We start from the raw sequence: 25,272 nt of genomic DNA on the forward strand, positions 1-25,272 counted from the left end.
AAATGTTAGTTTAGGTGTAAATGACTTTTGCTTATTTCAGTCCTGGACACCTTCAAACATCTCTCTCTCTCACTTAGTTTCTCTATACTTGACATAACATGTCGATTTGCTCAAACACATATGACGTAAATTCTCCATTCATTGTCAATGGGAATTTAACAAAAATACCGATTTGCTCAGACACATATGACGTAAATTCTCCATTCATTGTCAATGGCATTTAATATTTGTGTTAGGACAAAATAGCCTATTTGCTCAGTCACATATACTGTTCATCTCCAACAGCATTCATTTGATGTCCCACACAGTTTTACAATAGATATCCAAATCATCCCCAAAAATACAAATTGTTATTTATATCTGATAGTCACTATAAATGTAGGGCATTGCCTCATTTTAATTTGTTCTTGATCACGTGTTTAATGTTATTGTTTTTAACATTAAACACATGTTGATCTCTGTCTGGTAGACAGAGAGTTGTCTTCTGCCTCAGCTCTCTTTTCATCACAACAGTGCGGTAGCGACTGCAATATGATGCCGCCCTTGTGCTCCGATTCTCCGGCTGATCTCTTGCTCCGTCCTTCCCTCACTCATGAACAAGACCCCGTGCAAAATGTCATGCAAATCGCACGCTGTACCAGTACGAGTACAGTACAGCACCACTCAGTTCAGACGCATCAGATTTTATTCTGGCAACCCGGCAACCAAAATAGGATCAGCAGGTGTTTAATACAATCATCACTTTTTTACTGCAAAAAAGTCTATTGAGAGATATGATTGTGGCAATCAGCGGTTCAGTCTCTAACGTTAAATGCGTATAAAGTAGGCTTTCAGGCACAGAATGTGAGAGTGTCAGTATAGTGTGATATAACCTGTTATGGGATGGGCCTTGACATTATCTAGACCGTGAAGAACTAACTACCCCTTTTTCATTTCCCTGAAAGCTGTCTTAGAATTGGCTGGGAATTTTCTTTTTGAATGGGCACAGAATTGAAAGCCACCGCAATTGAGCAGTTAATATCAAAAAGAGCTTCATAAGAAAAAAAGGGGAAAAAAGACAATGCTCACGGAGGCGAGGCCATGGGAGAATGGAGAGACTTGTGCGTGTGCCGGCAGAATGGAGAGAGAGATAAAGGGAGAAAAGAGATAAAGGGAGTTGTAAAGAGATTCCTTGTAAGCTGCACAGAAAGTGTGTGTGTGTGTGTGTGTGTCTGTGTGCGTGCGTGCGTGCGTGCGTGCGTGCGTGCGTGCGTGCGTGCGTGCATCCAAGTACATCCATAAGGATGTACTTGCATTTGTATTGTATGTCTGCGCTGTTGTACGTGTGCTGCTGGGAGAATATGAAGAGGTGTGCACACTTGGAGACAGTGGGACTGGCTTATTAGGAAATCATCCCTCTTAGCCAATGATTTTGAAGAAAGAAGCAGATGTCATTTGACTGATAAGTACCACCTCCTGATGCCAGCAGCGCATCCCCCCTCTCAGTGGAACAGAGTGCTATGCAAGAGCAAGGCTGTCACAGTTCCACCGACCGCTCCCCCTATGTCCCCCAATCTCTCTCTCACTCTCTCTCTCGCTCTCTCGCTCTCTCTCTCGTGCAGGCACACTTTCTCAGCCCCACTCTCTCTGTGCTCTCACACTCTTCCCCAGCACTCCTATCTCTAACCTCCTTCCCTCTTTCTTTCTCTCCTCCTCTCTCTCCTTTGTATCTCTTTCTCCGCGACTCACAGACAGACAGAGATAGGATCTGATAAACCCCACACAGCAGCAGCGGCAGCAGCATCACCAGCGGCAGCGGCTCCCACAGTCCAGGTAAGACATGCTTTCTGATTTTATTCCCTCCTCAACCACAAGAACCACCTCTTTAAAATTTGACAAGGAAACGCGCAGCAGTTGCTGCCGCCTCTTCTGCATGCACAAAGTGATGCACATGCATTTCTCCTGTAGTTCCTCTGGTGTTCTTCAGCTGTGTTGAACTTGAGGGGGGGACTAGTTATGACTAGTGATGACTAGATTGCAAAGAAACCATGAGCGTCAGAGCAAAGTTGTGGCATAAGCCTTCAAGCTGTTCTCTCTCAAGGTGATTATGTAAGTGATCTTATTGCCGCTGAGCTATAACTTCAGGATGCTAGCTGTATTCAATGAGAGAGAGTGTCTGTCGGGGAAGACTTCACAGGTGAGTGTGTGTGTGTGTGTGTGTGTGTGTGTGTGTGTGTGTGTGTGTGTGTGTGTGTGTGTGTGTGTGTGTGTGTGTGCGTGTGCGCAGACTGTGAACGCACCCACGTGCGTGCGTGCATAAGGATGTACATGCATGTGTGTGTGTGTGTGTGTGTGTGTGTGACGCAATGTAATGCGAATGACGAACGCTGGCAGACAAATGGAAATGTGGGTGGAATGCGAGAGAAAGGGTGTGAAACTAAAAAGGCAGATGACGGGGAGATGGAGTGAGACAGATAAACATCGTATTAGGTAGCTACATACAGTAGGTTTCTGTCTGATGGAATGCCAAAGGGTTGGCCAAAGGTTGGATGGACGTGGGAAGTGAGGTGTGAGAGTTCTGTGGACCCCGGCTGTTGCTCAGGTGTTCACCGCACTCCCACGGCAGCAGGTAATGAGTCCGCTGTCTATTGATTTGGACTAAATCTAGCCGCTGATCCGGGAGATTGTGTCAGGAACCCTCCGCTGTATATTTACAGATTGTTGAGATGTGTCTTTTTGAGGTGCACTAGCCCCTCCTATATACAGCTTTATTGTTTGTGCTATCTGAACTTTAAAAATGCCATTGACAATGAATGGAGAACGCGTGCGTGCGTGCTTGTGTGCGTGCGTGTCTTTTTTCTAGCATACCCACCATCTTACAATTGATTTTCTTTTTTCTTTTTTTGCTGCAGACTAATTGACACAAGGTTTAACTATGTGTGCATGGAACATTAAGACTTAATGTGCAGGAGAGATGGAGGAAACGGATATAATTACATTCGGTCGGCTGCCTCTGTGACAGTGACACCGGGAAGGGCTGGGTCACGTTGGAGGTTCTAATTGCTATTCAATGATGTTCATAGCTTTGTTTTCCTTAATTCTCATTTCTTTAAAACTTAATTTGTGGCTAATTGGAATAAATGACATAGTAGCCCCCCCCCCCCCCCCCCCCACCACCTTCCTCTCACAGTAGCCTACTCTCTCTCACCATCTCGCTATAGCTCTCATTTAGGAGATCTGAGAAATAAAGCACAAGCATTGCTTGCCTTTTGAAGTCATTGATAAATAATGGGGTGACACTATGTTGCAGTTGATAAATAATGTGGTGACGCTATGTTGCAGTTGGACATTTCATAAGTGAAAGCACAGTGGCCCTAACTTATAAACCATGACTCATGATGGACTTGGCTGCAGGCTTCAAATTTCCTCACGGTGCTTCTGTATGAAGCCTTCTACCATTATGATTGATGCAGGTATTACTGGTTGGTTGAAAGCTGGTCGCTGCTGATAACCAATCTCTCAAGTTCATCTTTGGCCAGAGTTTCCTTGAAGACTAATTTCCCCTAGCCCGCGTCTGTGGATATAGGAATTTTTCATGATGGGGATTTAAATGAGTCCCGAAAATAGCTCAGAGCAAAGTTGTGTTAGACCTCATAAGTAATACAACTGTGTGCTTATATTTCATTCATGACAGAGTTTGCGACGCCTGCTAGGACGGCGGGGAGAAAGGAGAGAGAAATAGCTTTGTGATTATGAAAAGACATTGGTTGTTGAGGTGAGAGAACATGCATGCTGCTTCTGCAACACTAGAGGGAAAGCTTCGCTTTCAAGATGTGTATTGGTGGAGTTACATTAGTAGCAGTGTTGTTTTTGGCAGGCATTTTTTAGATTTAGTCAGTCTTAGTCTTTTGGATGAAATGCTTATTAGTTTTAGTCACATTTCAGTCATTTGGGCGAAATGCTTAGTTGTTTTAGTCATATTTTAGTAATTTCTACCCTTGATAGTTACTTGCACAAGCAGAGAGTGCACGTTCTGTGGTCGGCTGCGTATGTATGGTATGTATGTAGGCCTGTCCTCTGTGATCCCTAATTGGGTGTTGATGGTGACGTAATTAAGATATGTTTCAATGTTGGGTGGGTAAAACCCACGATCGGTGATCGTACTGCGGTCGGCTGGGTATGTAAGCATAACATATCGCGACGTGGCACTTTATCATGAACACAAATAGATGACTGCTAAACATTCTGCTAATGTTACAGCAGACACGTGAGCTGCTGCTGTTTATCGAGAGACACGTTAGGGAACCGAACGTAACAGCAATGGGTCTAAAAAAGTCGAGTAGTGGAAAAGAAAGAGCAAGCAGAGAAAATGGACTTAAAGCATTCAGTTCTGTGATCTGTGACTTTAGGGGGTGCTGTTTTCCCTTCATTCCTCCAGCAGTCCACCAGCAGTATTGTCGTCTCCACCAGGCCGAAGGCATGGGGAGAAAGTATGTTTTGCACTCCATCCGTGTGTGAGTCTGTCCGTGTGTGCGTCCGTTTTCTGTCCAAAAATCACGAAAATCGTTACACAGTATCTCTATAGTCATGTGTTCAAGACGGATCGGTCCGATATGTCATATTCCATCCTAATTGGCTAACATTGGCTTTCAAAGTTTGCAGGATTGGCTCGTTTTGAACAAAAAGCCTCAAATCATGAACGCAGCGTGCAATTTACTTGAAATCTTTCACAGACTTTCCTACTAGGCTGAGGAATATATCCCACTAGAGATCAGCTGATGAGCTTTTTTGTCACCCGAATCCGCATATTTATAATCCGCCAGTTATCCGACCGAATTAATTAATTAATCCAATTGTGTATACTGTATACAGTAGTATAGCCAATCTACAAGCTCACAGCGCGTCGCTGGTTCGCTGAGACATGCTGTGAGTTTGTAGATCTGCTATTTATAACTTGTGTCACTCACCACTGCCGACAGTTAAGTTACGGTTGTATATTCCCATTTCCATGGCAACAAGGCTGCCGTTCACGTTCTCACATCGCAACAAACGTCTTTTCATGTGGCATATATCCAGCCCTCGCTCCCATGCAGTCCCATTGCACCGAGTCCCACACCATACTTATATTCTTCTCTTCTGTTTCAGTTAGTTGTAAATTTCTTTCACACTCTCAGCTGCCTGTTAACCTAGCAGCTAGCAGACCACTCGTTGTTGTGGTCCTTCCTTAGCCAATATAGGCGTCTAATTTGTGCCCAATGGAAAATATTAAAATACTACTAACGCACGCATGCGGAGATTTTGTGCCTTTTAAAAACTATATTATAAGACTATAGATAGATGTCATTAATTTATTTCCATTTAAAAGCTATAAAGCCTATAGATAGATGCCATTAATTTATTTCCAGCATTATTTCACCCGCGGTTTATTCAATATTAATTTATAATATATTTTAATGACCCATATAAACTGCGGTTCACCCGCGGCAACTGCGGCCATCCGCGACCCGCTGGTCTCTATATCCCACCCTTTTCACATTGGCCTGTTATAATAGCACCACCAACAGGTAATCTTTTGCAAAACACATTTTTTGAACATAATGCCTCAAATCATCCAATTGCCATCCAATGTGTAAGAAGAACGGGTCATTTTGGTTTAATTTTACACTCTCAAGAGATACATTATTGTTAAACTTTTCTGTTCTGGAAAAAAACTGAGATATTTTTTTGCTTGCTTACCTTGCTCTCGTTTCCATAATATCGCTAAATAATCCATCGTGTTCATACTCCTCCTCTCTCTCTCTCTCTCTCTCTCTCTCATTAGCAGGCAACAGTGCAGCACTGTCTCTCTCTCTCTGTTTCTGCATGGCACAACAGCGCCTCTACTGGTACTCATTATACTGGTGCTCATTAACCAACACATAGGCGGACACATAGGTTAACCACACATAGACACAGACATTGCTGTTCCTTGGAGTGGTTGCACCACTCAAAAAGGAAAAAGATCTGAATATTCTTCTCTCGTTTTATATCATTGAAGATGCGCTAGGACGTGTACACATGTCCTTTGAATCCGTCGATTGGATTGCTTATGACGTGTGGGGGCACGTCGGATGGACTGAACCTGTTAAACATACTGTATTTATTGGGCATTTTGTAGTATGAAAATTACATCAGAATATAACCAACACAACGATAATGAAAATAACAGTGACAAGTCGTGTCGTTTTCTCCGGATACCAAGCCCCGTTGACGCTGCGGGCGCCGCCATCATGGTCGACTGTGTGCACGTGCCGTGCATGTGTGAAAGAGTAAAGTAACGGAGGGTGTGTGTGTGCGTGCGACGACGTGCGTGCATGCATGCAAGGTGATGGGCGTGACCAAGAAGGACAGGATGCAGTAGTAGCAGCAGCAGCATTTCTGAAATTTTTTGCACAAACAACATTGTCATGCATTCAGTCAACGTCAGTCTTGTCCTGATTGTTATTGTTTAGTTTGTCAACGTCAGGTATTAGTCCTGGAAAAAGGGGCATTGATGTAGTCATTTACGTTATCGTTATGCCTGAAGAAAACAACACTGATTAGTTGAGTTATGTGCACTAGTTATGTGCAACAACAGCATATCACCTGTACCGCACAATAATAATGGCGTATACTGTGAAATGATTTATTTCATACACATTTACTGTGTGTGTGTGTGTGTGTGTGTGTGTGTGTGTGTGTGTGTGTGTGTGTGTGTGTGTGTGTGTCCAAAACAGTTACTACAAAACAGTTACTTTTCAGGAATTAATCCAATGTGGTTATTGTTTAGTCACAAGCTCCTTTAGTTTAATTTTAATTAGTTATTTATTTATAACACTTACGCTCCTATTCTGAACTAGGGATTATACATTATAGGCAACAAAAACTGTCAAACTATAAAATAGGGGGTTCATTTATGAAAGAAAAAAACACCTAAAAACATAAAATACGGAGATAAACGTGTTTTGTCCGACAGCAACTATACCCTGACCTACTATGTACTACATATGTACTCCTTACGTACATACGACTTATATTATGTATGTACAGTATATTATACAATGTAACCAGGTACCCAAAGAGCCATAATATGGTCAAACTTTACAGAAGTGTGGGAAAAGGGGACAAAATAAATGCTGTCTCAGCTATCCCCCACTCCTCTCTCCTCCTACTCCCTCACACCAGGCCCCTGTCATTAACCCGCCGTTCAGCTTGGGGACCCAGAAAAATATCCACGTTTTCAGGAAATTAGAGCCAGAGAAATGGAAGAAGGCTGGTGCCTATTCAGTCCCGTCGAGGTTTCTCTGCTTGACAGTTCCACTCTGTCTCTTTCCACCCTCCCCCCCCCCCCTCATCTGCTTGTGGGCTGAGGTACCCCAGGTGTGACAGGCAGCCAGAGTAATGGGGGACATTTGACGGATGCATATTCCCAGCCTTGAATGCTTCATATAAAGGAGATCGACGGCACGGATCCGAGCTGAGGCGGGGGGGACAAACTATTGGGCCGTGAATCACCACAACGAGCGGCAGTGCCTGGGCGCGCTGCTCGATTGATCTGTCACATGACTCGCGCAACCCGTCCGGCTTACTAATTGCATCCCACCCCCGACTATTGATTGAAATATGAGGGTGGCATGTCAGAACTCGTTGAAAGGCGGAGTTTTGTGTGTGTGTGTGTGTGTGTGTGTGTGTGTATGCGTGTGCGTGTGTGTGTGTGCATGTGTGCGTAATTGTTTGTGCGTGGGTGTGTGTGTGTGGGGGGGGAGGGGATGGGGGGGGGGGGGGTCTGGTGTGTGAGTGAGAGTCCACTGGTCAAGGTAATAGCATTCCCCTGTGAGTACAAGCACAAGATTTGATTTTACAAAACAAACATTCCAGAATGGAAAGGAGCAACTACTGCTTGAGGATGGAAGAAAAAAATGTATTGGGCCTGCATGTGTGTGATGCATCGCAGGGGGATTTGTACCGACATCGGAGGAGATTTCATGGGGATAATTAATCTTTTATAAGCCTATCAGAGCACATAAACAGAAAACAAGGCCAAGAGATTACATTACATCTTGCACAGAGCGCAGTAGTGTTTCTTTGGCAAATGGACCCCGTCTGCCACACCAGGATGCTCAAGCCAGAGTGGCTGCATGAACTCTCTTCACCATCCAGTTATGTGTCCCCCGTGGGATGATTTCATCTGTCCACAGAGAGTTTCATTTTACAGATTCATCTGGTGATGTTGCTTATGGAGCACCTATTTCCACTGGCTCCTATCGATTGGACCCTACTTGAGTTACTTGAAATCTCTCTCTCTCTCTCTCTCTGTCTCTCCCCCCCCCCTCTCTCTCATTTTTCCAGCCACCTCCCTCTGGCCCATGGTCATGGCCCATTGTGCATCTGAAATCACACCAATCATGCCGTTAAGGTTACTGCAGATCAGTGACATGGGAGAAAACAAAAACAAAAAAATCTAAATAAATAAATCTTAACTGAAAGAAGTAAAACTCGAAGAATGTCCCGGAGCAAAGTGGAATGGAGCATAAATCAAATATGATTTTTTCCTATTTATTTTTATTTTTGAAATCACTGTTGTGCACAAAAGGAAGTGAATAGAGATGAAGGGAAGGTAAATTATCAATGTGCACTGCAGAATGTACATATTTAAAACTTACTGTACATTTAAGTTCATCAGCTTGACAGTAGTAGATCAATAGAAAAGATCATACTAAAATAAAATAGAGGATATGGTAACCCTAATATTAAAAAAAATATTAAATTACAAATGTGACAAGCTTACATGGTACAGTACAGTACAATGCGATGCGTCACTAGCAAATAATTTACAACAGCAATTTGCCCGCCACCTACAGGGTGAATTGGAATGGTTCTTAATCCCAGGCCCTACAGCCTATTACCACAATCACAGGCAGTTTGCTCCAACCATTACAGCCCACATAAGTGCAGTTACCGCATCAAATAGCTGTGCATATAGTTTCCAGGAACTTGTTATAATGCTGTAATGCTGTTCAAGCAAATAGAGCCGGTCAAATGGGCCTTGCTGCATCAAATCGATTGGACGGTTGGACCTTTTACCAGACATGGCCGTGATAACTAAGAAGGGACGCTCGTATGTGTGTATGGAAATTTACAGCGTTGAAAAATGATATTGATCTCGGTCTTATGCTAATAGCATTTCCAACAGGCGACTGAAGAGCATAATCAATAGTTCTGATCTTGATTGAGCTTGAAGGAGAAGCGCGAGGCACTTTGAGAAGAAAAGAAAACAATTCTAGAACCAAAATCTTACCTTAACAATGGAGGGCTATCTGTATAAGCTGTGGGTCTCCTTTGATCCCAGTGAGAATCACATCACGCAATTCTGTTTTCTGTTTTCTTTTTGCTTAGCTTGTTACTGAGAGATGAAAGAGGAATAAGACAGATCCCTGCATACATATTTAGCCCTCAGAATGATATCTGTGCCTCCCGATGTGACACAATGAAAGGACAAAGACACCAGATAGCTATTTGTCAATGACACCCTTCTACTAATAGGATCCTGTTGCATTGTCAATGGTCCCAGAAGAGCTGTTTTGAGTGAGCTTGCTACATAATTGTATCATCTCAAGGATACTGAATGACACACAGATAAAGTCAGTACCATGCATCTTCAGATCTCAGTTAGTGTAGACACATGCATATGATATGCATAATATTCTTCCACTTGAATATGCACAGATGATTCATCCATATACGAGTAACCCTCTGCATATTTAACATGTGAGGAACAATGCAACTTGGCTCGGGGTGCTCAGGGGAGTGGGAGAAAAAAAACTGTGCCCTTGCAATGCTATTTTAAACTCCTACTTTAAACTCATACTGTACTGAGACACATAGACATGTATGTCTATGTGTAAATTGGGATTTGTTGCTCGCTGCATGCATGTGTGCATGTTTGTGTTTGCAGGATTGCCTTCACGTACATCCGTGCATGCCATGTGTGACCGACCACCCAATGTGTTCAGCAGCAGGCTGGCGAATACATTAACATAAGTCTTGTTGAGAGTGTCCAGTGGTTCCCTGATCTCATGTCCTCCACTGACATACAGTAACACTACAGATGGACATCGACTGAAGGTCAAATCACTCAGGATAGGTGATATCTGCTCCCTGTTGGTGATCCGTGTTTGGGTTTGTATTTGTCTGAATGTACACGGGATGTGTGCATCCTTGCAGGGCTAAAAGTGACCGACATCTCACTTTGTGTAGAAAGTTAGAGGGTGGACGGGGGGTAAATTGCTACCGTGAACACAAACACTCTTTCGAGTCTATTGGATTTTCTGACCCCGCAACAGCACTTTTCAATTACATTGCCCCCGAGTCCAAAAACTGAATCAGAATACAAATGAGGTTGCTGGAGAGCGGCGTCTTTACCTCAAGGGTCTTTGTCAAGTGGCCCGGCTCATTTGTCGGCGGATCTTTCCGACTGACCACTTAGGTTACTCTTCAGGTCGTGTGCACCTGTCAGGCAGCTGAAGGAAGCCGTCACAATAGCCCTGGCTGTCAGCTTTCCCTGCGGCAGATTGTTCAGCCGTCAGTCAGCAGGGGGGTGGTGGGCCGGCTGCAGAGCCTCGATTTTGCCGCTTCCATCACCCCCATTACCTCTGGATCACTGGCCATATTCAGTCAATCTCCTCACTTCACATAATAGAATTAGCACAGCAATATGCAGCCCCCCCCCCCACGCCCTCTCTCTCTCACTCTCTCTCTCTTTCACTCTCTCAAATTGACTTTCCCTTTTTTCCACACAGCCTCTGTCTTTGTGGTGTCAGCGATAATTACGTGTGATGAGAAAGGAAAGGGGGTCGTTCACCTGAAGAGAACACGCGACCTCTAGCAAAAACATGCTGCTACCCCACCACCCAACCACCACCCCCGCTTTGTCTCTCTCTATATCCCTGTGATGCAAATTTGTGGTTGCAGTCTGTCTGATTTGATGTGACGTCGCTTTGATATGCACAAAGGTTACTGTCCGGTTTGATGCAAGCGCCTTCGACTTCAAACAGACTTTACGTCACAGTGTGTATTGTCAAGGAGAAAGAAAGGTATCACGCACGTTGATGTCATCATTAAAGGAGGGAGGAGGCTGTATGTCGTTAAATAAATCACTCACTCACTGACGTAGTCTCTGTAGGTGAAGTGAGAATATTCAGCAATGTCATGCAGACATATTTTGATTCACTGAACAATTTCTGTCTACTGAAGCAATGGCGGGATATTATTAAAATGACTATCTTCACTGACCTGCTACACAGTAGGCCTATATCTTTATCCATCCCATTATTTAAAAAGTCTGGCACAGAACCAATGTGCAGGCCAGTTCTTCATGCAAGAAGGAACGTGGAATTGCTAAGCTCCTCGGCTATCTGCGTCGCTCCCTCCATCTATTAATTACCGTCATTATAAACACTGTATTATGATGAGTAAACACACCCACGCTCAGATGCATACCTAATCAAGTACACAACACTCATGTGAGGGTATTTACAATGAGACCTCAGGTTGGCATCTGAATATCTACCTGTGTTTGTGTGTGTGTGTGTGTGTGTGTGTGTGTGTGTGTGTGTGTGTGTGTGTGTGTGTGTGTGTGTGTGTGTGTGTGTGTGTGTGTGTGTGTGTGTGTGTGTGTTTATTCTTTTTTGTAGGCCTACACAATCTACTAATCTAAGCTATATTAAAGTCACCAATGTACATTTTTCTTTTTCAAATTACAAATATAATAATACAGCCGGGCCAGAAGCAGCAGCAGTGTGTGACCCGGCTGGCACACACACTGCCTACTTACCCCCAAAATCCGTCAGTATGTAAACAAACATGGCAGCGACAACACCGCAGCAAGTCATGTGGCTGCCAAACGGGCTTGTCGTTCAATTGTATGGCAGTATGACACAGAAGATACTGACAAAAAAATCGGTGCTGGTATTCCAGCCACCAGGACTCCAAGCGAACGTGTCTTTTTCCCAGTGCTTGCCACGTTGATGCTAAACGCAAACCTAAAACAATGAGGTGACGGTAGGACAGTGACAGCCTAGCATTGTGTTATTGACCAACTGGTGGATTTTTTCTTGTTTATATTGTTTAACGAGAGACACTGCATTTTGGTGAGTCCAGTTTAAATTTCTTTATTATTGTAGCAGCTAAAATGGATGTGGGTTTGAGGCAATTGGGAAATGCTGTTGTTGCGTTCTCACTCACGTGCGTTTGTTTTTGTGTACCGTTGTCATAGTAACCTAGCCGCTACGCAAAATGTGACACTTTTGTGTGCTGTGCATGAGGAAAAGGTTTAACTTTTCTTAAGAAGTTGGTAAGCTAGTGATGGTATTGTGCTGTATTCTCTCCCTCTCTCCTCTCTGCTTCTTGTGGTGGAAGACTGACAGGCATTCACTCTAAGAACTTAAGAAGATATGGCTCATGGGAGTCCTCCGAGTGAGCTTTATGGTCCAATGAGAAGCAATGCCTCATATCTATCAAGTATGGTCCTATCATGACACTTTCTGGCCCATAGATTTGACATCAATATTGAATTATCGATTATTTTCTTAGTGGTTATTCTATCGGTTACTTTCCTGATCACTCAAATAATCAAGAAGTGTATTTTTTTTCTTTTTGTATTTATTATATCAACGAATCGATTAACCACTTAAAAGTACTATTCTATATAACGGCACAATGGTGTCAATCGAACATAATTAAAACAGCACAAGTTCAGAAGTGTGAGCTCGCAGATCTGAGGGAAAAAAAGAGAATGTTTTAAACATTTCGTCTATAACTTGCTGAAAATAGGGATCAATTATTCGCAATCAATTAAATTGGTTAGTTCAGTTTACCGTTGCACCCCTATTTGAAGTACATGCTCCTGTTTGAGTGCCTATCAAAAGACCTGAGAGACAGTTTTGCATAGTTCTCAGAAAGCGAGCACAAAACAGCGGCTGACTAAATTTCACCAAAGGTTCTATCAGAATTGACAGATGTGGTCTAGTCGTAATGCTATGTCCTAATTATAATGTTAGGTATTTTGCAGGCTGCTAGACCGCAGTGATCATAGTGTGTACTCGGTGAATCCCAGTCAAAGAGCCCACAGAGGCAAATCAGCTTTTATGAAAAGGCATAACAATTCTTCCTCTCATAATGCCAAGTTCAGTCAGAGACTCGCCAACAACGCCACAGAAAACTGTGCTCTTGTGTAGTGTTGTTCCCTGGTGTTTTATGTTGTATTTTTACTTGTTTAAACCCTTTTGTAAGATCCACGATCCTATTGATTACATTCTCTTTAGTGCCTCAAAACCTGGTGTGTACAATCAGTGTGATGCGGGTCCTTCGCGACGGGCCTTGGCCGTCTCTACTACGTTGGCCTGCTTTAGAAGAAAAAAAAGCAGACGGCTGTTGTGTTGTGCTATCCCCAGGAGAAGATCCCCTGGCAGTTCATTATTTCATTACACTCCAACCTGCAGCAGCAGCAGGGTCATGTGACGCGTCTCTCTGTCCTCATTTGCGCTGCCATTTCCACAGTGCCACTAGATGCAGTTCCCCTTACTCTTTTGCATCTAATTAGTACAGACTGTGTGCAAACAATGGGATAATGACTGCCACTGGCTCTTTCCTTACGTGGGCACAGAGTCCGAGTGCCTCTTGGCTGTGCGCCAGATAATTGGATGGGGGAAAAACACCAGATCCAATGGTCAAGCTTCAGCCATGAGAGAGTGCCAGGACATGCTGGTGCTTACTCCTTTCCAGATGCTGCTGTTTTTTCCCCTCTTTCTTTTTTGGCTTTATTCGTAGTGGAGTACTGTGGCCGAGAGAGCCAATTGTGCTGCAAATTGACACAGCACCACCAGATTAAGAAAAGACATGTAGACTTACCAATCTAATAATACAGGCATTTCCGAAATGTGCTGAATTGAACCAAACACTAGCAAATTGATGAAGCGCATTTGCCAATCTTATAACACGTCAAGCATTTAGAAAAGTGCTGGAATGTGTGCCAATCACTTGTTTTGACGTGTTTTTGTTTTTACACTAGATGACATGTTAAAATCTCTCTTCCTGTATCGTTCCACGTTCTTTTTTGGGTATTTTTAGCGGTGCCTAACCACAGCCAATGTGTGTGTAATGCACATACTGTACACACACACACATGTCTGTGCCAGTGCCACCTAAAGTGGCACTGTTGAGCCTAAAGGGCCATTGACACTGAGCACTATAACTTTAACTGCAGCTAGCCAGCGGTTTTGTTGAGCAGCCTGCACCGCTCAGTTCACACTGGTAATCGGACAGTGAATGGTCGGGGTCAGGGATGCAATCGTAGTGAAGATGAATATTCTGTGACTACTTTTAAAACGTAAGTAAATATGAAAAAGCCTGGCACTGAGGGCTTGGTTAAATATTCTTGGCAGGGTGAAGGCCCACACTTAATAGGCGCTCAGTTTGTTTGTGTTAAAATCAATTTGTGGCTTGTTTCTGTCCCTGTTGACAGGGCATGCTTTCTCAATCTAGCTTTTCCTTTGTCAATGTGAAGCGATTTTCTGAAATGCTTTGTGTACAGTATGTATTATCATATCCTTGCATGTGTTTTCTCAGGTTGTTTGCGTGTTGTGTCAGTGTTTGTAGCGCTTTGCTTTGGGCTCTCTCGCTCACTCACCCACCGTGCAGGAGAGTAGCGAGAGATGATACTGTTGGCAGAGATGGCAGGAGGACATGCAACACAACTGGAATCGAAACACTGATTGTTACGATTATGAGGCTGTTGACATATTCTCTCTGCCAGCGTGTCCCTAAGGTTGCTGTCCTTATTTTGCAAGTTTATGCCCCCTTTTTTGTAATAAACCGAGTCTTCAGGAGCAGGCAGGGTACAGTAGGTAAACTTTAACGTTACATACAATGTAATGATATATAGCAGATGGAACAAATGACAATCAGTCTACACTAATTATCTATAATGTATAAATTATGGATAAGGGGTAAGGACAGCTAGGCCTTTTCGGGGAGGGGTCAGAATACATTTTGGACTTTTAGACTGTTATTTGTCTCAATTCAGGGCGGGGGATCTGTGAAGACAATAATTAAATGATTAATAATCACTCGAAATTCATCCAGTGATGATGATGCTGATCAACATTATCTAATGACAACACATTGTGAGTTTCAGTTTATTTTGTTTCCGGGACAGTGCACATTAATGAACATTTCAATCAATACAAAAAATGTCATGTAAATATGCCGGATTTAGCTAAAAGCTCATTTCCATCCATTAATCAAGTGAATTAGTGAGCAGCGAGGGATGCAGTGTATTGCTCAAGAACAAGACTTTGCAGAGGGGAGTGAACCTGAGACACTGCGCCATGGAACGTTGACTCTTAACTGTGATCTTGTAATGAAGAAGTTTGTTTCTGCTGCCACGGTTGAAGTCCTATACTGAAAAAGAAAAAGTGTGTGTGTGCGTGCGTGCTGCAGTGGTCAATGGGTGAGTGCTTAGTGTGAATGGCCCGGCATCTGCAGGGGTCATTAGGTCGTAAGGGGTCCTAGTCTAAACAGACAGACATAGGCACAGACGGACACAGGGACGGACAGACGGACATGGCCAGTTAAAGGAGTGTGCACAGCTCAAAAACAATTTCCAGGTCATCCAGTTCTCAAATTACACATAGAATGTGGAGAAAACATATAACCCAAACCTTGCATCTTTTCCAAATAACATAACTTTAATTTAAATAGTCAACCAAGCAGTCATTTCAGTCACCAAGCAGAAGTGCATTCATTTCAGTTAGTGTTCAACCTGCCTTCTTGCATATTCAATGATATTTCAGAGAGATTGGTACAAGTTTCACATGCCATTCTCAAGCATGCGACTGCTGGTGATAAAATGTTAGCATGTGCCACCATTTACACTAGACTACAGACGTCTCATGTGACTTTGTGATGCTCAATAGGCTGCGGATCAATGAGATGATTGTATTAGTGGGATAACAGCTGTGAACAAATTCCCCTGAATTATTAAATGGCTTTTATGTTACATTTATTTTAGTATCTCCAGCCTGTCCCCGCCGTTGTCTCACTTGACCCCATGGGACTTAAAGTTATAGCTATGGCAGAAGGTTATTTTCTCTGTTAAGAGCCCCTCGCAGGCTTGCCTCATCATTTTATATTGAGAATGTGGTACGGTTCAAAACGTTTCTTTTTTCCCCTGGAGTCGTCCCAAATGACACTCCACTCAACGGGCTCCTATGAGCGTTTTCTTTTTTTATTAGAGCAGCAGGAAGTGAGTCAGACAGCGCTCTGGAGAGAGGTGATGCATACTGTAATTTCCATATGAAAACGACTCCTAAATTATTCTCTCAGGTCTCAGCTCTGGCCGGCGATAACAGCTGCAGTAGCCACTGTAACACTTCACTTGTTCTCCATCATGTCAGACTCTCTATTCTGTGGGAGCGCCAGGCTAAATGATCCAGGGACCCGGGGATTAATTAGAACAACTAGAGGGGTAGAGCTTGGGAAAACAATGAAATCTTTCATTCACACACGGGAGGTTTGTCCGTTGTTTTCGACAAGCTCCTTATACCATACTGCATATGATTTTTTGTATTATTATTATTTTGACAGACTTAGCGTGATTGCAACTTTTGTTTTTGTTTTATCGTGTGGAGTTAATTTGAGGATCAACCAATAGGCAGGTTCTCTGTGGTAAAAGCTGGTTCAGTGGTTCCCAGTAATTATCCCCCTCCACCTTTTTTTAAACAATATTTCAAAGGTTTACAACAAAAAAAATTGCGCGCGCACACACACACACACACACACACACACACACACACACACACACACACACACACACACACACACACACACATGCACAAAACGCCATAGAAACAATAGACTTGAGCATTGGAAACAGCTGAACCACATAAGCTATGGCTCCTTTCCAGGCGAAGAAGCAGCGAGTCTCTCATGTGACTGAACTTCTCACCAGTGTGGTTTTTGGCAGGCATTTTTTTATTTAGTCAGTCTTAGTCTTTTGGATGAAATGCTTATTACTTTTAGTCACATTTTAGTCATTTCTATCCTTGATAGTTTTTGTCTAGTTTTAGTCTACGGAAAATCAAAAGGTTTTTAGTCATGTTTTAGTCAAACAAATAAAATAAAATAAAAATAATGTATTTAAAGTCCATCCATCCATCCATCTTCAACCGCTTATCCGTAGTTGTTTTGCGGGGGCAACAGCTCCACCAGAGTGCTCCAGACTCCAGATCATCCTCAGTAACTTCCTCCAGGGGGATCCCGAGGCGTTCCAGTGAGTCGATGTGATTCCTCCAAATGTGCCCTGGTCTGCCCCGGGGTTTCCTCCGAGTGAAACGTGCCTCGAGGACCTCCCTAGGGAGACGCCCCAGAGGCATTATGACCAGATGCCCGAACCACCTAAGCTGGCTCCTTTCCAAGCGAAGAAGCAGCGACTTTACTCTGAGTCTCTCTCGCGTGACTTCTCACCCTATCTCTAAGGGAGATGCCAGCCCCTGTCGAAGAAAACTCATTTAGGCCGCTTGTATTCGCACCTTATTCTTTCGGTCATGACCCACACTTCAAGACCATAGGTGAGAGTAGGAACGAAGATTGCTCGGTAGACAGATGGACTGCACAATCCATCGCCTTGTCATGTCATGACCCATGCCCCTGTAGGTACTATGTTACAATACTGCAATTAAATACTGTCATGATTGTCTGAGGTACACTACCTACAGCTGTTGCATCCGCTGAATAGTGAATAAGAAAAAGAACCATACAATTTACAATTTAGGCATTTAGCAGACGCTAATCCAGAGCGATTTACAATAAATACCATGCACTAACTTTATTGTTAGTTAGATCATGCCTAAAACAACCTAAAATATACAAATACATTTGGTAATAGCTAAATAAGAACTATATTCAAGTTAATCAATGAATCATTTGCATAATCACCCGATTTGTCTTTTATGAAAATAATTGTTATTTGCAGCCCTGTATGCTAAACCACACCATGCATACCATAATTATTCACCATATCAGTCTTAGAATATCACATTACGTGTTTGTATAATGTGATTGCCTTGCCCCCTGCTTTGATTCACATGTTTTAGTCTGGATGTCTCAGACAGTATTTTGCAAGGCTTTGATGGGTTTGACAAAGTTTCCAGGCTTCCTGGTATTGAAAATCTCCTAATTGTTTTGTGATGACTGGCCTGATAAGAATGTGCGAGGTGTCGCGGCTTTATTTGGTAGCTGGTATGAGAGTGATTTGGGTATCTCCACCATCACTAGAATCAGACTGAGCTCAGTAATGCACGGCGAAACTTAGCCTATCATTTTAGAGAATTTCTTTTTTAATTTGTCCGTTTTTGCAGTTAATCTAATTGAGATGGAGGTCTTTTTAAAGAGAGACCTGTGGGAAAGTTATAGTTGTCTGTCTGTCTGTCTGTCTGTCTGTCTGTCTGTCTGTCTGTCTGTCTGTCTGTCTGTCTGTCTGTCAGACTTTTAGTAGCAAATTCTGATTTAAGCTCAGCCTTTTAACAATCCATTGAACTTTAGGCCTGTCTAGGCCTGCCTAGACTACTATCTAGTCTTAGCCAACTAAAAATTAACACTGGCATAAAATAAAATAAAACATAATTGCTCAGACTCTTCAACAAAGATGACAAAAACAAACATTCTTTGTTCTGTACTATACATACTATACTGTACATAGTACAAAACACTGAAGTTCTTAAACCAGAAACCAAACGCTAACCCTAAACCCTAAGGTAAGTGGGGAACATAGAACCTGGGGAACATAGGGATGACCCCCTCACAGCCCTATATGGACATTATGGAGATCCCTGGCGTCAGCGTACATCAGATAAAGTGAGGAAGGCTTAGGGCAGCGGAGAGAGGGAGGGCTTGGAAGTGAAGGGAGAGGAGAGAAATAGCCCACACAATATCCCAGAGAGGAAGAGAGAGGCTACAGCAGGGGTCCTCAACTAGAAATGATGAAGGTCCACAAATATTTTTTTGAATAAGACAGAGGTCCGGTCCCATGCGCGGCGTCCATCGGAGAGCGGGGCTCTATGCCCGTTTAGTATGGTCAAGCCAAGCTTATACAAATCAGATCCCCTTCCAACCAACCAATAATGGGGTGCAGAGTGCAGGCCCGGAGTGGAACTCCAAATCCAAATCACACTGCGCGCGCGCGTAGCGCGCGCCAGAATTTTGGGGGCCCTTGGGGGACATGAGAAATGTACCATCTGATGTTATTTATATTATTAACTTCTTCCCTTCATTAACATAAGACACACAATGTAGTTGTGCTGCAGCAACACTGCCTGAATTGAATTGAAATTGACTGTGGCTGGCCTGGCCTGAGCTTAGGAGAGATTTTTTTTTGCTGGCCTGACCTGATGCAAAAGAAAAAGGGTCCTAGGGTCCGCAGAGAGGTGGTCCCGCCAGTTGAGTACCCCTGGGCTACAGTATGTCACGCATGCAATAACCCTGGCAAAGTGCCACGTGTTTTAGATGTAGGCTATAAAGCACGTTTGACGAAGGTGCATACAAAATATTGGATTTGACAAATTTGCCAAATGTGTGCAGTGAGGGTCGCTCTTATCATCATAATTATCATCAGCCAATCAGCTGAGCACATTCCGTGCTCATACACACAAAACTGTGAATTCCGCCTCCCCCCCCCCCCCCCCCCCCCACACACACACACACACACAAAGCTGTGCATAGGAGGGGCTAGCAGCACGCCTCTCAAAAAGTGGGCCATCACACTTAAACAAGAAATGATCATAACATGTCATTTGTCAGGTGAAAGAAGCGGTGTCTCCGTTGTGTTCTCCCCCCCCCCCCCCCATATTAGTCTGATTATTATTTTAGTAATATGTATATTTGTGTGGCACAACTCACAACCTTGCGCGCTGTTTGTGTTCGTTTCCGACGTTCTGTGCGTGGTTCAATGACTGTTTCGTTGTGGCTTTGCATTGGCTGCACTGCGCTGTTTCAGACACGTTTGGTTTGAAGTTATATCGAGTACTAGCTATATCGATACTCTTCCTTCCCCGTCACCCCGTGAGTGACTGTGTGACTGTGATCATGCTTCTCTACTGTGTTGCGCTGCACTGTCTGTCTGCAGCCTGCCAGGGATATTTGCCTCTCCCCTTCCCATTGGCTAGAGGGCAGCTTTGCCGTTGCTTGGTGTCCCATTGGCCAGAGGAGCCAATCAGGTTAGGCCGTAAGTATGACTAGGGCTAGAACAGGTCATCTAGTTTTCATGAGCTCACGTGGTCCCAGATTCTGAAGATATGGGATCTCCACTGGCTCCAGAATCTCATCCCGATATCTTACTGCATTGATGCCTTCAATGATGTTCTGTCTTGCCTCAGAGAGTAGTGAATCGGGTGTAGAGAGAGACACCGACCCATTCCATGCAAAGTGTTATGGCTATGTATGGATCTTCCACACGCTACTGAGTTCCGTAGCACTCAGTGTTAAATTAGGCTAATTAAGTGTAGAAATGGCCAATATGTGTTGTTTTTTCCGTATTACTGTGGGATAGTTTAAAGGACAACTTTGGGTTTTTTCAACCAAGGTTCATGTTTTAGGTTGTTATTAGAGAATGTAAAAGTTGAGTGTTCATTTTAACGATTTCATTTATTTTATTTTCTATTTTCTATTTATTTATTTTTAAATTTTACGACGATTTCTTTATTATTATTTACTATAGCCCTATAAACCCCAGTCAGTTGTTCCACTCACGGAAAACAACTACTGTGGCCAGATGTAAGAAATCGCTGTAAAACTTTGTTAAAAGAATACATATTTAGTTCAAATGCCCCCACTCTCCCTGTTCAAAATAGCTAAAATCGTTAAAATGAAAGAAAGCAGCAAATGGAAAATAATTGACACCCATCTTTTAGTCTCTCTAATAACAACCTAAAACATGAACCTTGGTTGGAAAAAATAATAACAATGACAAGATGTATACCTCGTTGTAAAGGTGATTAATCAACAAAAACTATATCACATTGGTATTATTAAAGGGGAGAAATAATTGAGCAAAGTTAAATTTCCTAACTTTTTGTGAGGAGTTTACATACAATTATGACACAGTGATGATGATGGCACACATCACCAGCTGAAGTACAGAGAGATTCACTACTAATCAAGCATGTTAGCTGTGTATGTAGGTAAGACGTTAGTTTGAAACATGCTATATATATTAGTGTCACAGCCCTTTCAAGCTCTTGTCTTAAAATGGTACTGAGGGGATGAGGCATAGCAGAAAATCATTAATCTGCTTTGTGTTGCTGTCTTTGTGGAATGGATAGACTGATATTATCACTGACCTTGACGTGCCAGGAAAAATCCAGACTTGCCCGTAGATGCCACAGAAGGCATGCAAGTCTAGATTAGTGTGTGTATTGATTGTGGCTCAGGTTTACTACCACTAGCAGTTGGCCCACCAACATTGCTATAGATCTGATGAACAAACTGCACCATCAGTAAGATTTATCATCGCATATATAATTGTCTTTTCATCAGATGTCTTAATACACCTTTAGTGTGCGCTTGCAAACAGTGCTGTGAAATAAACAATTCATCAGACTTATTAACATCTGGCCATGAATGTCATTGTATGCACTTTGATAGAGCCAACAGTTGATAGAGCACAGTCCCTGTGCTAAACAGCTGGCCTTCATGGTCTAATGAAATGGCTCAATAATAGGATTATATCGTTATGATTACACATTATCTTCTCTATTAGGAAAATCATTAGACAGTTATTCCAGTCATTGACTTGTGATTATACGATGCATGGGCGGTTGTCTTCGCTCTGGCAAAACATTGCTGCTTCCATCTTTCTCGCCAGCGTAGGTGCAAGAACTCCTTATCCAGTTCCAGTTGTCATGCTCTGTGTTCACATTTCCTAGTGGGTAACATACAGTAGAATGATACTGTAGATCTCCAATACGTGCACTTATCTCCTGTAAAGGATGGTGCTCCTGAGTGCTACTTCTTGCTAATCTGTTACTGTATTTTGTCATGCAAGTCACAGGTTGTCTCCGTTCTGTGTGTTTAATCCTGTCCCTGCCCTAAAGGTGCCATTAATCAGAGCCATTGATGCTACGAGGATGCTGGCACTGGTATCTCTCCACAGTATCAATACAGCAGCCCCAGATCCTGCACGTCTCAGGTCTGTTCTTCTGAGTCATTCGGAGTATAGATTTCAAGATATAAATGTGACGGCACTGCCATGAGATGCTCCCCATGAGATAGTTACAGTATATCTGAAAGAAAGGAAGCTTGTTAGGTTTTGCACTTACTGTATTATTGGAGCTGCCTCTAAAAATATACTTGCTGCGTTACAAGCAAATTGTCGTGTAGGAACCAGAGATTGGTTCAATTTATCACTTATGATGCAATAAAAGCCAACCATCACGATAGCAGAGGAACGAAAAGAGAAACATTGTATTTTCAATTTCACCCTGATCCGTTTCAAGTCATTTTTCACCACGGTTGTTTCACCCATACGTCTATAAAAGTCGCCGCATCAAACCAGAAGGAAAGAAAAGGTTTTTTCCTCATTTTTTAGCTTTACTTCCCAACCTTTCTTGAGCCACAATCAGCCCCTGACTGATTGTACCTGTCAGCTCTCAAACATTTGATTGGATTTGGCCATGGTGAGGTCTCTGCTTTTGTGATGCCAGCCAGCCCTGGGTTCACCTCGGAGACGGAATGCTCAATAAACTCCCGCATTCAGCTGTTGCCCCTTCCTGTCTTATCCTGGGAAGACACAATCAAATAAGTGCTGCCTTGTGCAGCAGTGCCGGAGATTGCGTGCTCCATATGTCATGTGGCATATCGTGTGTTTCCCGCCACAGGGTTGTTAGTCCAGCAATTAGTCCTCTAGTGTGTGAGATTTAATAACTAGCATTAATGTGTAATTTAGTCTGGTGGGAAACGCTGCCACGCCACCAAACTCAATTATGATACAAGGTGCAAGGAAAGGAAAGATGTGCTATCTTTCCGAGATATGCCACTATAGTTCTACCTTAAATGCTGATAGAGGTGCGGAAATATATAATTTCCAACCAGTACTGTAAGCCTTCAATTAGTATTCTTTGGCACATGCAGACTAAATCTGTGTTATCAGCAAATTCTTTAACATAATCATGCTCAGACCTGGGAGAGGTTTCTTAAATCAATATTTTATGTCTTCACTCAAATATTAAAGCTGCATATTAAAGACAATATTGCTTGATTTTTCAGCAGGGCCCCATTTTAGGCTAATAACTCCCGTGCCTGTGAATACTGTGGAGATTAGACCCATTTTCAAGACAAATTTAATCACTTTTAATCTGCATTTGTATGTATGACTTCTGTTTGTTTATCCATCATGTGGGTCAGGTTAACCGTGAGTGGAGCAACATGGGGTTCGCTCCAATCAATCATTACAAACGTAAAGGCTAAGATGTGCTCTCCTAGCAGTGGCAGAGGTCTAATACTGTATAGGTGGTGGAATACTGGATAATAATAATTCTGTGAACATTCAGCGATTGATTGTGATTGTGCACGCACGCACGCACGCATGCACTCACGCATGCACGCACGCACACACACACATGCACACACACACACACACACACACGCACACACACACACACACACACACACACACACACACACACACACACACACACACACACACAGACGGTGAAGGAAACCCAACCTGTTAGGGGTACATTGTCTTGCTCAAGCACACTTCGAACTAATGCCATGCCCAAAATTCTTTACTTTATTTTGAAATTACACCCCAAAGCAAGAGCATCAATTCTGCAATTCTGTCTATAAGGAAAGGTGTGACATTAAACAGACTCATTTTATGTAATATTACTTACTGGACATCAGCCCTTAACAGCTATGCCAGTTGAGAACTCAGCTTGGCTGAAGAGTGGATTATGTGTTAATGAACAGACTCGATGAGGCCAAACGGTGACAATTGAGTTAAGATTATAAAGGACCACTTTGAACATCAGTCAGCACTAGCGACAGATAATTATTGATCAGATGCACTCGGTTAGATTTTCTAATCAGTTTGTACTTTGGAGCTGATGCAAGATGATCATTCTTGATATCAGAAATATTTAAATAATTTCTGCAATAGTTCAGCTATTAAATACAGGTGAATTGACCATCTATTAACTTTATATTTTAAATGTTCCTGTATAGATAACATGTATACAATCAGCTAGTCTTACTGGGGTCCACAACGTGTATCTCTGTGAAGTCAGTTGGATTAGTGCATGGTTCTCCACAAATGTCTCTAAATCCTAAAATCATCACCTTGATAATCGTATTGTCATTGGAAGTAGCTTGAGGCGACATCGCTAATCGTGAATGGGGTCAGCCATCCCAAATATAGTGTTGACAGTGACCAATAAGGTTACTGTCACAGTTTTACAGTCTAAATTCCAGCAATGGAACTTGTCTATCCCACATTTTGCTAATGCGGAAGTTTTTTACCTAGTTCATTACGAGAAAGGAACATAACATAATATACTGTAATAGAGCTTGAAGAGAAAAGGGCGGCAGAGACCAGATCAAGAAAAAGCAGAGCCAAATAGAGGGGAGTGACGGACAGAGACTGAAAAGAGAAAAGGAGAGACTTTATAATGCCAAAAATAGCAACTGACGTGAGACAGGAGCTTGCTCAGCTAATGAATTCAACAAGAGCACACAAAGATCAAGCCAAGTACTGACAGATCTTGGAGAAGGCTATTCAGTTTGAAGATACAGAGCAACTGGGAGCTTTAAAAGCGTTTGTTGAAGCAATGGTCAATGACAATGTCAGTCTAGTAATTTCCAGACAACTGCATGCTCACTGATTTCTGCACATTATCTCCCCAACTTGCCAGATGATACAGGTGCCACTTCACCTTGGAAAACCTTCAGCGTATTGGTGATCTCTTTTTAGGCCATATTGTGAGGTCCCTTTTCGTTCAGTTTCGTTCCCGCGTCATGGGCACTACTCATTCAATGCATTTTTCCATAGATAATACCCTTCTGGACTTTGGGTTAAAAGTTCTACTCATAATATCCTGCAGTATTCTGTCACAGTCCAAAAATTTATATACAGTACAGTATGTATAACATCTGAAACAGGAATTGGTGCCTTAGTTTACTCATATGTGAATCTAGATCATGAAATGTAGCGCATTTGTTAAAGAA

The 25,272-nt window shown here is 42.8% G+C and overlaps 1 protein-coding gene across 1 annotated transcript in view; it reads left to right on the forward strand.

Annotated features, from left to right (window-relative positions):
* The first annotated feature begins 1,714 nt into the window (after window positions 1-1,714).
* The window catches only part of thsd7ba (thrombospondin, type I, domain containing 7Ba), a 255,663-nt gene continuing 232,105 nt past the window's right edge, over window positions 1,715-25,272 (forward strand). The window contains exon 1 of the mRNA XM_083776564.1: window positions 1,715-1,812. The gene's annotated coding sequence lies outside the window, so the exon portion shown is untranslated. The remainder of the gene's footprint in view (window positions 1,813-25,272) is intronic.

Source organism: Protomyctophum parallelum (genome assembly GCF_964188405.1).
Source record: "Protomyctophum parallelum genome assembly, chromosome: 11".
NCBI lineage: Eukaryota > Metazoa > Chordata > Actinopteri > Myctophiformes > Myctophidae > Protomyctophum > Protomyctophum parallelum.